General features: G+C 43.7%; 1 pseudogene; it reads left to right on the top strand.

Moving 5' to 3' along the window:
* Positions 1-809: 809 nt before the first annotated feature.
* On the top strand, positions 810-13,969 carry LOC103652532 (phosphoethanolamine N-methyltransferase 1-like; annotated as a pseudogene).
* Positions 13,970-15,010: the final 1,041 nt, after the last annotated feature.

Below are 15,010 nucleotides of genomic sequence, written 5' to 3'. Positions count from 1 at the left end.
ATTATTATGTGGCGTACCCGCCATTTGAAGTAGCAGAGGATGATGAGAATGAAATGGCCCTTCGGATCGCTGCCCGTATGAGTAGTGGGTGTGATCTAGTTGAGGAGTTCATAGGGTATGGGGTGTGGCCCTTGGCGCATGGATGGGCGTTGGGCGAAGTATGCCCTCGCGTGATACCCTCCCTGGGTGGGCGGAAAGTACGAAGTCCGCTTTTTGCTTTGGATGTGCGAGGGCGGGATCTTACCGCGGTTGTGCGCGAAGCGGAGGATGGGGCGGTGCGAATTATGGGGCACTACGTGCCGAAGACGGAGGCCCTGTGGAGCTGGGATATACGCGGATCCAACGACCGCCTGAATAGGGTCTTCGAGTTGAATCTTTTACCGTATGGCGGTTATCCCGGGGAAGACGTTGTCGACCGCCGTGGGAAAAGACCAGCGGCTGTGGCTGAAAAAGACCCCGCGCCGGAGGCCGCCCTAGCCACTAAGAAAAGGAAGCTAGGTACTGCGGTGAGGGAGCTGAGGGTCTCCGATAGATTTGCTATGGAGTTGATGGGGACATGCGTGGCCCCCGGGGGAAGGATGTCTTCGCCCGAGCTCCGGGAGTCTTCGGCGCGGATGCTGGAGGTTATCCGGGGTCGATGGCCCAAGAACGTTCCTATCCCCCGTGCGGCTAGCGAAGACTTCTTTACGTCTCGTATGGCTCGTGACTTGAGAGTGTTTCCTTACGGACAGAATATTGCTGCTATTGTGTCGGCAGTGATGAACAAGGACCGTCGAGATGCTGCGCAGAAGCGCCGGCCGGTCGTTAGGATGGTCGACCCCGTGCGCGAGGCGAAGAGGGCGCAAGGAAGCGCGAAGGCTGCGGCCTCCGGCAGTGGCAAGCTGGTGCTGGCTGTGAAAACGGCTGCGCCCGGGGGCAACAAGGCATCGACAGGCGAGAAGGCTGCAGCCGCTGTCGAAACCAAGCCTCTCCCGGGCGGTCCATCGCCAGCGGAGCGTGTTGCTGACTTCGGCACAAATATCAGTGTCGAGGACAACCTGGGCGGTAAGTCTTCTTTTTTTTGACCGGAGACGTGTTGCAGGGTCGGGCGAAGGACACTTGGTTGTTGTCCCGCCTTCGGTGGCAGCCACCTCGCCATCGGCGGTGGTAAAGGCGAAGGGGGCCACGCAGGACCCGTGGGCCGCCTTTTGCGCGAGCGGCGAGATTCTGACGGCCGCTGCCGCTAGGGACATGGCGGGCACCATGTCCCAGCGGCTGAGGGAAGTGTCTCAGCAGTTGTCGCAGCAGCTGACGCAGCAGCTGAAGCAAGTAAGTTGCGCTGGACTTCGATGTTTGCTATGTTTTGGTTCATGCGTCTGTCTCATGAAGGTTTGACTTGTGTTTTTGCCAGGCGTTCGACTTCGTCGACCGTGTTGCGTCGGGCGTCCTGACCGCGGACGTCGCCGCCAAAGTCGAGAATCTTCGGGCGCAGCACGCGGATGCTGTCCGGGATAAGTCGGCCGCGGAGAGCAAGAGTCGTAGGCTGGCGGAGAAGGTGGCCGCCCTGGAGGCTGAGAGGACTGACGTTGCACGCGGACCGACGACATCCGCGAAACACCAAATTCCACCGTATCACCCGGCCGTAACTCTGCCGTCGCCACAGTGCCCGAGGTATCTTCGGACGATGCCTCGGCCGTCGGCATGGTCGCAGCAGACGAGGAGGAAGACAACATGGCTACGTACCATCGACGGTGGCGTGCGGTCTGCTTCACGCGGGCCAGATCTCCGACGAACAGGAGCAAGGAGGGCACACGAGCAAGCGAGCAGTTTGAAAAGGAGGTTAGGGTTTTCGCGGCGCGCGGAAAGGTAAATTTCAACCTGCGCCGCCCCCACCCCCTTTTATACACAGGGCGCGACGCTTGGGGAAACCCGCAATCCAACAGTACGCCGTCAATCAACGGTCATGTCAAAAATCCCCGCGGAACCACTTCGAGCGAGGGCAGCGTCTCCACCATCTAGCGACGCCTTTGGCACCAGATGACTTAGTCGAACTGGTCCCTCGGAGGGCAAATGTTGGGGCGAAGGCGAAGACGCTTTCCTTCGCTCGATGCCTTCGCTAGTCTCGCTGCACCAACGGAGACAAGACGACTGGCAGACTCCACCCTTCGTCCAATGCGCCGAGGAACGAAGGCTTCTGGTGAGGTCGTCCCATCCCGCGGTGTCGTCCAACACGAAGGCCCACGTGCAATCTGGCCCATTATAACAGGCCCTACGTGGTCGCGAGCATTACGGGCCTAACTTGTAAAGGCTTCTCTGTAATTACAGTCTGTAACCCTGCTTTAATGGGAATATTCCGGGGGTAACCTGGACGCCTGAGGGCACATGCGTACTTAACCCAAGGCGCTGGGCACTCAAGCACCTATAAATACCCCCGCACTGTGCCCTTGTGAAGGGAGATTAAGAAAGCAATTGCCCTCTTGAGCAAAACCTTGTCTGCATTACTTCTACTCCCCCGTTGGATCAACTTGCTCGGAAGAGCAAGTTCCAACACATCAGCCTTAAACTTAGCCTCATCCTCAGGAGGTAAGTTGGCAGGCTTGCCCTTAGCAGCATGATAACAAGACACTGCAGTAAGCCACAATTCCATCTTAGCTTTCCAAATCAATAAGTTTTTACCATCAAAAGGATCAGGCTTTAACACAGCAGCAAAACCTCTGACAGAAAAATGCCTAACATTAGGTTTTTGGATTGTTAGAAATATAGGCATTTTCCATATCATTTTATTTCCATAAATTAACATTATAGTGATGACATATAAAAGATTATTAATCATAGAAATCATGATGACAAATATATCCATAACAATATGGAACATGAGAATATAAAACGTATGAATCATATAAATATAATAAGCATATAAACATGGTACATGCAGCATGATGAAACAATTGAAAATAAACAAATAGCAATATAAACAGCATGACTGTAAAATTAAAACAAACAGATATGGTATATTAATAGCATAAATACGCATCAGAAAAGTCATGATACGATATGACAGAACAGTTTGGATAATTTCATGGCTACATACGAAACAGCAGAGATGAACATATGAAACATAGAATCTGCAGAACGTAAAACGGTAAGGAGCTGAATTGATCATACCCTCCCATGCGCTCTGAGGATCCTGATCCTTGTCCAACTTCTCTTGTCATCCGTACAAGATGAAGATGCCAGGAAGAAGAAGATGTTTACTAGATGGATGTTGGACAGTCGCGAAGACGCTCCCCAAAAACCTAATTGTCGATTCCCCGTGCAAGGTCTCGATCGGCAAGGGCTTCAGAGGCACCTGCCCTCTCGTTCCTCTGTGTGCGCAGAGTCACGAGATGGAAATACCCACTCTGCGGCTAGACTATGATTCTGAAAGAGTTCTGTTCTAATGCCAAGCGACAGGAGTTCTCCCCCTTTTATCCTTATCGTGGAAGGGAAGCTGAAGGAGAAGGGTCTCGCATGCGACTGATCAAGAGACGTGCATCTGAAAGGTTTAACCCGGAGTTGAAACTCCCACAGTTAATAAGTGCTAAAAATTACCACAACCACACCACGCCCGCTCGCTGCCTGCCTGCCTGCCTCGCCTCGCCACGCCACGCCCGGCCGGCGACGCGCACGTGCGTGTGGCAGGCTTGGTTTGTTTCTAGACTTCTCAAATTAAGTGGAATAATTCCTACCATATAAGTCAAGCCAACGACCCTTGGAATTCTAATATGGTACTATTGGTATTCTCCATCATTACACACCATAGAGTTTATTGAATAAATGGGCCAAGCCCATAAAAGATCCAACATTTATAGCCCTCAACCACCAAAGAAGCCATTGGGGAGGCTGCTGTCGATGGGCGCACCGGACAGTCCGGTGCGCCACCGGACAGGCACTGTAGGCTGTCCGTTGTGCTGCCACGTCACCCAACCGTTAGGGTTCGGGAGCAGTCGACCGTTGGCGTCATTGTCTTCTTGTGGCACCGAACAGTTCAATGCCACACCGGACAGGTCCTGTTCACTGTCCGGTGCGCCTCTGACTCTGCGGCTCTGACTCTGTGCGCACTGTTCTTCACTATTCATCTGTTATCAGCTTTTGTAGTTGACCGTTGTGCGAGTTAGCCGTTGCTTCGCTGGTGCACCGAACACTGTCCGGTGGCACACCAGATAGTCCGGTGCGCCAGACCACAACACACTTGGTTTTTTTGCTCCTTTGAATTTGATCCCTAACTTGAATATTTATTGGTTTGTGTTGAACGTTTATGCACCTGTAGAACATGTATTCTAGAGCAAACTAGTTAGTCCATATGTTTGTGTTAGGAATTCAACCACCAAAATTAATTGTAGGAAAAGGTTAACCCTATTTCCCTTTCAATATAAAATGTGAGTAAATACATACACGGAGAGATAATGCACAAAATCTGAGAAAATGGCCTGAGATTTGGAAAGACCGAAGTCAAACGACACGAAAAGGAGTTTGAATGTTGAATTGTCACATAGAGTGTTTGGAATTAAAAATGGGACATGATATGACATGATAATGAGCCAAGACTTCACTGACAAGTAATTATGTATGAGAATAAGTGAATGGGGTGCTTGGTTTGAAGTTTGGCTGAGGAAAAACAATTTTGACATTCGGCACTTAAAGGTTCATAAAAAAGGTGAATATGTTGTGTAAATGAAGTCTAGAATATCGGATAGGTATGAAATTTGGCATGAGAGGTACTGGTGGTATCTAGAGTGTGCTGGAAAAAATTGGAGTCGATTTGAGCTCGTTTGACTGGTTTGGGCATTTCACCGAACACTTGGTGCGCGGGGTTTTGATTGGCGGGTGAAATTGCTATTTTAAGGTGTAAAACCTCCCAAGGGGAGACAAATACCTACAATGGAAATCTACTAGAGTACCAGAGACTCTACGGTTACTTGAAAGTGTATTGGTGCTTATGTTAAAAACAACAAAAACCAAAATCAGGTACTTTTGTTTGTCCTGTATTAACCATGGTCAACTAAGGTCAGTGATGGACATGTCTCTATGCTTTATAGATATGTTGGCTATGGCAAAAGGTTCATTCTAAAGAAGATAAGGGATTTCAAAGATTTTTTGGACAATGTGCAGTACAAAACTAGCGGAATATTACGCTACGAGCGCATATTTGGAGAAGGTTATGTGAGCACCGGTGGAATTGGTGAGTGCGACAATCCCTTTTAATTATAAATTGTGATGTTCTATTTGCATTGTGCCCTTAAATGTTGTTATGTATCACTGTCTAACAGAGATTATAAAAGAATTTGTGGATAAGTTGGATCTGAAACCTGGGTATAAGGTGCTTGAAGTTGGGTGTGGAATTGGGGAGGTGACTTTTATATGGCCGAAAAATATGATCCTCATGTTGTTGGTATTGATCTTTCCATAAACTTGGTATCCTTTACACTTGAGCGAGCCATTGGGCGCAGTTGCTCAGTTGAGTTTGAAGTTGTTGATTGCACCACGAAGACATACCCAGACAACACATTTGATGTCATATACAGTCGTGATAATATCCTTCATATACATGTATGTTTCAAATATGTCTTGTTTCAGATGTATACTTTTTCAGAAGCCACACTTAATGCACCTTAAACTTCTAAATTATACGAAATGATACTTGAGAGACATATTTGTTTTTATAATCACATTCCCAACATTAAATGATGCACACTTATTTTGTTCAGAGTAACAACGTTTAGGCTGACATGATTTTGTTTTTGTTTTGTAGGACAAACCTTTTTTGTTCAAAAGTTTCTTCAAATGGCTAAAGCCTAGAGGCAAGGTCCTTATCAGCGACTACTGCAAGTGTCCTAGGAAACCATCAGAGGAATTTGCAGCCTACATCAAGCAGAGAGGTTATGACCTACATGATGTGGAGGCTTATGGACAGGTGTTTCTTGCATTTTTTTATACGGTTTACTAGATTAGATACAGTTATTTTGATCAAAATGCAGCACTGACTCTCGCTTGTTCGTCATATTATCCAGATGCTGAAGAGTGCTGGTTTTCGTGATGTCATTGCTGAGGATCGAACTGATCATGTTTCTTTGCAACTAGCTTTTGCACTGAGGCCCTGTTTAGATGCATATGTTTTCACCACATGAGTTGAAGGGGTTTAGTGTGGAATTTATCCTAAATCCACACCAAACCACTCTAGTACACATGGATTGAAGTGGATACATGCACATTTAAACAAGCACTAAGATGTTTGGATGGACACAAGTTTCTACTATACTAATCCATTATATGTGTTACATTTCGGTTCCTTGGTGTTTTAGAGAAGGAATTAGCTGAATTTGAAAAGAACAAGGACGATTTCCTGTCTAACTTTACCCAGGTGATTCAACAAAAGCCCCTTAGAACTCCAATCATGGACTGGCAGGCATATTAGGACCCTGCATCATTTCTTTGTGGTGTTTTGACATCCCTAACTCCGAGACCCACTTACATATTCTAGGAGGACTACGATGATATTCCGTGTGTTTGGTTGGGTGCGTGCGCCCGCGCAAAACTTTGGAGATGCAAAAATCAGACAGCTCGGTGTGTTTGGTTGCTTGGACGTGTGCCTGGGCCAGGCCACGCTCGTGCAAAACATTGGCCTCAGCCAGGCCCGTGGGATACGGCCAAAAAGCGCGTTCCACGCGAGCCAGGCTGCGCTCGGCCACTCGCGCTCTCCTCGCGCTCGCGCTCTCCTCGCGCTAGGGTTTCGCCGCCGCCTCCTCTCCCCTCCCATCTCTCCCTCTCACGTCTCTTCTCCCCCTCGAGCTCCCCTGCGAGCAAGATCTCGCGTCTCCTCTCCCCCTCGAGCTCTCCGTCGAGGTCCCCCTCCCCCCCGCGAGCAAGGCTCCACTCGTTCCTGTCCTCGCGAGCTCGCGCTAGGGTTTCTCTCCTGGAGCTCGCGCAGCCGACGCCTCGCCTGGAGCTCGCGCAGCCGCCTCGCCTCGCCTGGAGCTCGCGCAACCGCCTCGCCTCGCCTGGAGCTCCCGTAGCCGCCGCTGTTGAGGTCAGACTCTGCCTTCTCCTCTCACCCTCCAGCTCTCCCTCTCCCGTCTCCTCTCCCCGCTCCTCTCCCCGCTCCGAACACTGGGCCGGTCGATCGTCTGCCGCACCCCCTTGCGGTCACGGGTCTCGTCTTCTCTGTCTCTCGCGCACGGATCTCACTCTCCGACGCTAGGTGCACTTGCTCCTGGTACTACCAGGTAACGATGTCTGGCATCTCCCTTGCCCTCCTCCTGGCCAAAAGATCTTCGTTTGATTTATGCGGCACTATTGGTAATGAGGTTTGATTTCGTTAGATCTGAGAATGTTTTGAGTACTATTGGTAGTTCTTGGTTGTGTAGATCATGGTTTTGTGATATTTATGTTGTACTATGCCATGTTTTCTTAGATCTAGTATAGCTTCATGTTCATGTTCTTATCTGGTATAGCTTGATGTTCTTATCGTTGCTTGCTTCACGTTTTCTTAGATATGGTTAAGCCTAGCCTGCATTAATCAGACATTTCCCCATAAAAGATGTTGCTTGCTTCACGTTTTATTATGCAATGTTGTCTTTGTTAGATCTGGACATCTGGTATAACTTAAAAGTGCAAGATGTGCAAGATGTGGGTCTGAATTAAGACATAATTAACTTTGTTGATCTGGTATACTTTATCTGGTCTCACAGCTTTACTTGTGTCATAGATCTGGTATTTATGCGCTAGGATTCTTGTGTATTCTGTTACTTTGTTCTAAACTATTCTTTGTAAATTGTTCTCATAATTAACTTTGTTTTATGTGTATAGCTTCATGTTGATCTGGTATACTTTATTTGGTCTCGCAGCTTTACTTGTGTCCTAAACTGCTCTCATATTCTGTTACTTTTATAATTTGTTTCCTCTGTTCTTTGTAAACTGCTCTCATATTCTGTTACTTTTATAATTTGTTTCCTCTGTTCTTTGTAAACTGCTCTCATATTCTGTTACTTTTATAATTTGTTTCCTCTGTTCTTTGTAAACTGCTCTCATTTTCTGTTACTTTTATAATTTGTTTCCTCTGTTCTTTGTAAACTGCTCTCATATTCTGTTACTTTTATAATTTGTTTCCTCTGTTCTTTGTAAACTGCTCTCATTTTCTGTTACTTTTATAATTTGTTTCCTCTGTTCTTTGTAAACTGCTCTCATATTCTGTTACTTTTATAATTTGTTTCCTCTGTTCTTTGTAAACTGCTCTCATTTTCTGTTACTTTGTTCTAAACTGTTCATTATAAACTGCTCTCATATTCTGTTACTTTGTTCTAAATTGTTCTTTGTAAACTGCTCTCATATTCTGTTACTTTGTTCTAAATTGTTCTTTGTAAACTGCTCTCATATTCTGAGCTGTCGATCAATGGTATGTGATGCTTATGCCTCTGGGTGGCACATCTTTTGTATGTTGCAGCCGTGGCTCATGTAACAATATGTTTTCATATATTTGCAACTAGGACATCAATTATATTTTCTGAGCTATAGATCAATGTTCTATGATGCTTATGCCTCTGGGTGGCACATCTCTTGTATGTTGCAGCCGTGGCTCATGTAACAATATGTTTTCATATATTTGCAACTAGCACAGTACATGTGAGCCAACTTAGACCTCTAATCTCCTTTTCTATTTTATTACTCTAGCAATGGATCCTACTATTGCACGTCGGCGGCTAATTGCAAAGGTCGTGGTACTTGTAGCAGTTATGTCAGCCTGGTTGGATGCATGGTTGAGGTACCGACTGCATGCTAGGAGGTCTATCACTTATGGCCCAATGCACCAAAGAGACCAAGAGAGACAAAACAACCTGAGATTTATTTATGAATCCACTGATGTTGAGTGTGTTGACTTACTTAGGATGAGAAGAGCCCCTTTTATGCAGTTGTGTGACCTTTTTCGCACTAGGCAACTATTGAGAGATAGTATTCATAGCTCAGTAGAGGAGCAGGTTGCCATGTTTTTACATGTGGTAGGTCATAACCAAAGGTTTAGAGTTGTACACATGACCTTTCGAAGGTCTATTGAGACCATCAGCAGATACTTCAGGGAAGTATTGTATGCTGTTGGTGAACTAAGAAATGAAATGATCTTGCCACCTTCAACTGCTACACCAACCAAAATTAGAGATAGCCACAGATGGTACCCCTATTTCAAGGTCAGCCATCCAAACACACCACTACTAATCCCTTCCTTTTCATGTGTAGGGTTTGTAGTAACAAATGTTTGCCCTAATGTGTAGGACTGTATTGGTGCCATTGATGGCACTCATGTGCTAGCAAGAGTTCCTAGAAATCAGAGAGTTGCCTTCCTTGGCAGGAAACACACCACAACACAGAACATCTTAGCTGCTGTAGACTTTGATCTAAGGTTTACATATGTTCTTGCTGGCTGGGAGGGATCAGCACATGATGCCCTTATCCTTGCTGATGCCCTTGAGAGAGAAGATGGTCTAAAAGTGCCCCAAGGTAAAAAATTAGTATTGGTCTACACAATACACACTTCCCTTGGTATTCCCTAATATATGATCTATGATGTTAGGTAAATTTTACCTTGTGGATGCTGGTTATGCTGTCAGGCCTGGGTTTTTACCCCCTTACCGTGCCACACGGTACCACTTGAGTGAATATGGGGGGAGGAATCCACAGAACCCAAAAGAGCTCTTCAACCTTAGACATTCATCACTAAGGGTGACAATAGAGAGGGCCTTCGGTGCTTTGAAGAACAGATTCAAAATATTATACAACAAACCTTTCCATCCATACAAGACACAAGTAAAGCTAGTTCTAGCCTGTTGTATCCTCCACAACTGGATTCTTCGTCATGGGAATGATGAACATATTCCACTAGAAGACACATGGGCTGCAAATCAAGTTCATGAGGGAGCTCCCCTTGACCTTGTCATGGACAATGCTGCCTGGTCTGCTACCAGGGACAATTGGGCTCAACAGATGTGGCAAAATAGGGGATAGTGGTCATTATGTACTGTGCTAAGTTGCTCATAGATGATGAACATTGTCACTTTCTATAAGATCTAGTTCCATGCTGAGAACATTGTCTATTAGCAATGATGATTACTACTTTCCTACTTTACTATTTCTACTTTCCTATGCTGAGAACATTGTCTATGATCACTACTATTTCTACTTCTACTTTCCTATGCTGAGAACATTGTCCATTATGATTATTACTATTTCTACTTTTACTTGTTCCAGCTATGGCTGACATGGTGTCTGGGGTTGGTAGCCAGGGGGCTAGGCCTGCTCTTAGGTGGAGTGCAGCAATGTCTGGGTTTGTTCTACGCCGTTTTGTTGACTTGATAGGTACTGGGGTTAGGACTGACAAGGGTTTTAAGGAAATCCACCTTAACTCTGTTGCTAAAAATGTCTCTGAGTTCTGTGGCCAAGAAGTAACAGGCCAGCAAGTGTACAATCACCTTCGTAAGTGGAGGTCTAGGTGGGTCAAAGTTTGCAAACTAAAGGACATTAGTGGCGCTCTTTGGGATGAGGATACCTTTGTCATAAGCTTAGAAGAGGGTCATTATGCTGCTTACATCAAGGTTAGGACCAACACCTTCCATTTCTCTAATTTGGTCTAACTTGAAATTGCTAACTTGAGTTGCTAACTCAATAGGATCACCCAAAAGATGCTGATTACCTCAATAGGCCCATAGAGAACTATATGGCTATGCAAATCATTTTTGGAAGTGGGGTTGCCACTGGTAGGTTTGCAATGGGTTCAAATGAGCCTTTGGGCAAGCCAAGTGACATTGTTGACATCTTAGATGATGGCATTGAAGTGACCTCAGAGTTTGTTGATGCTTCCAATCTAACTGGCAAGGGAAAGACTGTTGATAAGGGTACCCCTGGTGACTCCATTGATACCAAGCCTATGTCCAACTTAGGGAAGAGGAAGAGGTACATGACTGATGAAGATGTTGCTGTGTTCAATGGGATGAAAGAGGCTGTATCTGATGTTGCTGCTGCTGTCCGTGAAAGCATCCATGCTGAAGCAGCACCTGGGATCTACAATGCTGTAATCAACTGTCCTGGGTTCTCTAGGGAGGCTCTCATGTATGCCCTAAACCACATGATGGAGCACAAGGCCACCTCCCTGGTGTTCCTGGACATGACTCCTGATGATCGTGACCTATGGCTCAAGACTTTCCTAGCCAAGCACTACCACAACCGATCTGATCTGTCTATCCTATTCCTATATAATGCTTAAGAACAGATATGCTACACTTGCTCGGATCTGTCTGTCCTTTTATGCTGTTTAAGAACAAATGTGCTACACTTGATGTATTCTCTATATCCTATATGGTACTTAAGAACAGATATGCTACATTTTCATAGAATAATGATGTTTCCCTGAGTTCTATGGATTAATTTGAGTTCTATGGATTTCCTTATTTGAGAACAGATATGCTACACTTGAATAGAACAATGATGTTTTTCTGAGTTAGATTAACCTGAGTTCTATGCATTTCCTTATTTGAGAAGAGATATGCTACACTTGTATAGAACAATGATGTTTCTTGAGTTCTATGCATTTCCCTGTTGGCTTGTTTATTGGTCTATTTGTAGACCTGTTTGCTGGCCTGTTTGCTGGTTAAGAAATGATATCTGTTGATGATTAAGAACTGATATTATACTCTTGTTCTTACAATAATTGACGAGTTTGGTATGTGCCTATGATGCTAACCTTGTATGCAAAAAAGTGGTCAATGAAAGCTGAGGCTAATCTTGTTTGTTGGATCAAAGAAACAAGTGTAAATTGGTTTCATAATTTGTACACTGCAGTGAGTAGCTTCATAGTAGCTGATAATTTGATATTAGCTGTTAGTAGCTTGATAATTTGATAGTAGTTGTTAGTAGCTTCATAGTAGCTTGATAATTTGATAGTAGCTGATAGTAGCTTAATAATCTGATATTAGCTTGATAATTCATAGTAGCTTAATGATATCTGTTGATGATTTGATAGTAGCTGATAGTAGCTTAATGATATCTGTTGATGATTAAGATATGTTTTAGCTAGGTATTACTTGTAATTCATAGTAGCTTGATGATCTGATAGTAGCTTCATAATCTGATAGTAGCTTGATAATTTCATAGTAGCTTGATAATCTGATAGTAGCTGATAATCTGATAGTAGCTGATAATTTGGTTAAAGATCTGTTCTAGCTGATAATCTGTTCTTTGAGGCTAATTCATAGTAGCTGATAATCTGTGCACGTCTGTTTTTTGAGGTCAAAGAACATTTGTATGCTTCCAAATATGATTATCAGCATCTTTTAGACTGGAAAATTGTAAACAGTTTTAGACGATGAGACTGGAATAGTATACAATTTGAAGACTGTTTTAGTTGGTGTATATCCATTTTAAATTTTAGTCTAAAAATATGAAGACTGAAATTGTAAACAATTTAGACTGAAGCAGTTTTAGTATACAATTCCAGTTTTAGTTGGTAGCATTTTGCGGATGGCATCTTTTAGTTGGTGTATATCCAGTTTTAGATGATGAGACTCGAATAGTATACAATTTGAAGACTGTTTTAGTTGGTGTAGAAATTGTGTATATTGTAGATGACACTTTTAGACCATCTGTTTTATTTGGCGAGATCACAAATTTCTACAATTTACTGATTGGTTATTATTAATTTGAAGACTGTTTTATGCTGTGTAAATTGTGTACAGACTGTTTTAGTTGGTAATTGTGTACAGATCTGTGTAAATTGTGTCCCAATTTGAAGACTGTTTTATGATGCTCGGTGTGAGAACAGATATACATGTGTTCTTGTATTAACAGAAATCCTGTAGCACTTACAAGTGTGTTCTGGTAAAGATATGTTCTTTGTTAAATTATCAGCCGACTTGTAGTATCTGGCAAAGATCTGTTATTTGATATCAAAGAACAGATATACATGTGTTCTTGTATTAACAGAAATCCTGTAACACTTACAAGTGTGTTCTGGCAAAGATCTGTTCTTTGTTAAATTATCATCCGACTTGTATTTCTACTACCTAAGGTATAGCCAGTAGCACTTACAAGTGTGTCCTATATTACTTGCATCCGGTTATACATGTGCCCACCAAACACGTGCCCATCAAATCCTGGCTAGTTACGTGCAGTCAACCAAACAATCACACAAATTATTACTTGCATCCACTAATACAGGCTTGACTTGGCCTGCATGAGCTTATGAACCAGGCTCTGCCTAGCATCGGAACCAAACACATGGATTATGAATGGCTGGAAAGCGAAGCTGCAGAGGAGTTCTGCTGGTGAGCAGAGGTGGGGGTGTTCATCGCCACCGAATGATGATGCAGATGTTTGTGGACGTGCAAATAGCATCCTTTTTATTATAATTGATGCCGCATTAGGCCTTGTTCGGTTATTCCCAATACACATGGATTGGATGGGATTGGAAAAAATTCTTAAGAAGTTTGACTTGTTTGGGATTCAAACCCATCCAATCCCACTCAATCCACATGGATTGAGAGCTAACCGAACAAGCCCTTAGTTATTTTTTATCCAGATAGCATGGATCAGTACCTCCTATCCTATTTTTATCCAATTATCCTAGTACGTGAAGAGAACTCTACAGTTTTACACTCCCGTGACTGATTTGTCGGAGTGCTGTGGTAATCCATGCAGTCTAATAAAGTTAAGCTGCTTGCATGTTTTAGTATGTGGTCTTTTGAGTTGTGTGCTATACTTGTGTGCCGGAAGTTTCAGAGTTTCTCGTTAAAGCATCCATGGTAGTGAGACGCAACGCTGTCTGTCGCAAAATAGATTATTGGACCATTAATGACATGGTTGATCTACGAGTTGAAATTTTGTGAGTTGTGAATTGAAAGTTTGATCCAGCAGCTTGGGAATTCCCATCACATTTGTTGGTTCGCTGCATCAGCATATGTTCCCCGTCTGAGAGCTTCCTTTGGATGCGAAACAGTACCGTGCCAAACACATATGATGGGCCTTGTCTGTGACACGTGACAAAGTCGGCTAACTCGTAATAAGGCCATCTCTAGTTGATTCCTTATTACATCTTTAATTTTAAACTTCACTCTATAAATAGTGTCAAATTTTATCATCAATAGTTCTATGTTTCCTATTTTACATATGCACCAAAGACAGTCTAACTATTTTAGACCTTGTTCGGTTATTCTTATCTTATATAGATTAGATGAGATTAGAAAAAAATGAAATTTTTTGACTTTTGAGAATTAAACCCACACTATTCACAGATTCAGAGCAAAACGAGCAAGCTTTATTTGTAACGCCCGTCATCTAGCCTGCGTCGATTGTCACCTCGCCACACCTGCTTCGGGCCTTGAAATTTCAGTTTCGCCACTTCCGCTGCAAATTCACGCTTGCTTTCGCAATTAAGTAGAGGAAACGGTTGAATTGAATCCTTGAATCCGCTGTCTGTTTCGTGAGCACCAGGATTCATGCCATGCAGGATGGACCGAGCCGTGTTCAGGACAGCTCCACCACTTAAAAAAACGAATCTAGATCTAATATAAAACTGTTTGACCACACAATAGTTCTAGATCCACGAAACTGAGATTTAGTTAGAATATACTGTGTTGCATTTGGTGTTGTCTGATATAATAGCACAAGTGTTTTGTTCATAATTATTAAAAATAGTCTATTTTTTAAAACAAGTATACTATCTTAATTGCAGTGATATTAAAGAGTTGTATATACAACTCTATTTAATATGAGATCTCTAGAAGGTTAATTGAATAAAAAACAAGAGAAGAGGCCATCTCTACGTGTTTCTGTATACATATTGCCGTGGTAAACTGATCCGTGGTGTATATATATGCTCTAATGATAATCAAACTTATGACCTTTCATAAATATACAGTTATGGCCTTCAGCGAACATTAATGCATGGAAAAGCAACATCTTCAATGGCTGCACTCTTCATAGAGCACTAAAAAAACAGAGATATCAGGAGAGA

This window comes from Zea mays, chromosome 3, assembly GCF_902167145.1.
Source record: "Zea mays cultivar B73 chromosome 3, Zm-B73-REFERENCE-NAM-5.0, whole genome shotgun sequence".
NCBI classification, from domain to species: domain Eukaryota; kingdom Viridiplantae; phylum Streptophyta; class Magnoliopsida; order Poales; family Poaceae; genus Zea; species Zea mays.
This window is presented reverse-complemented; position numbering and strand designations above follow the sequence as displayed.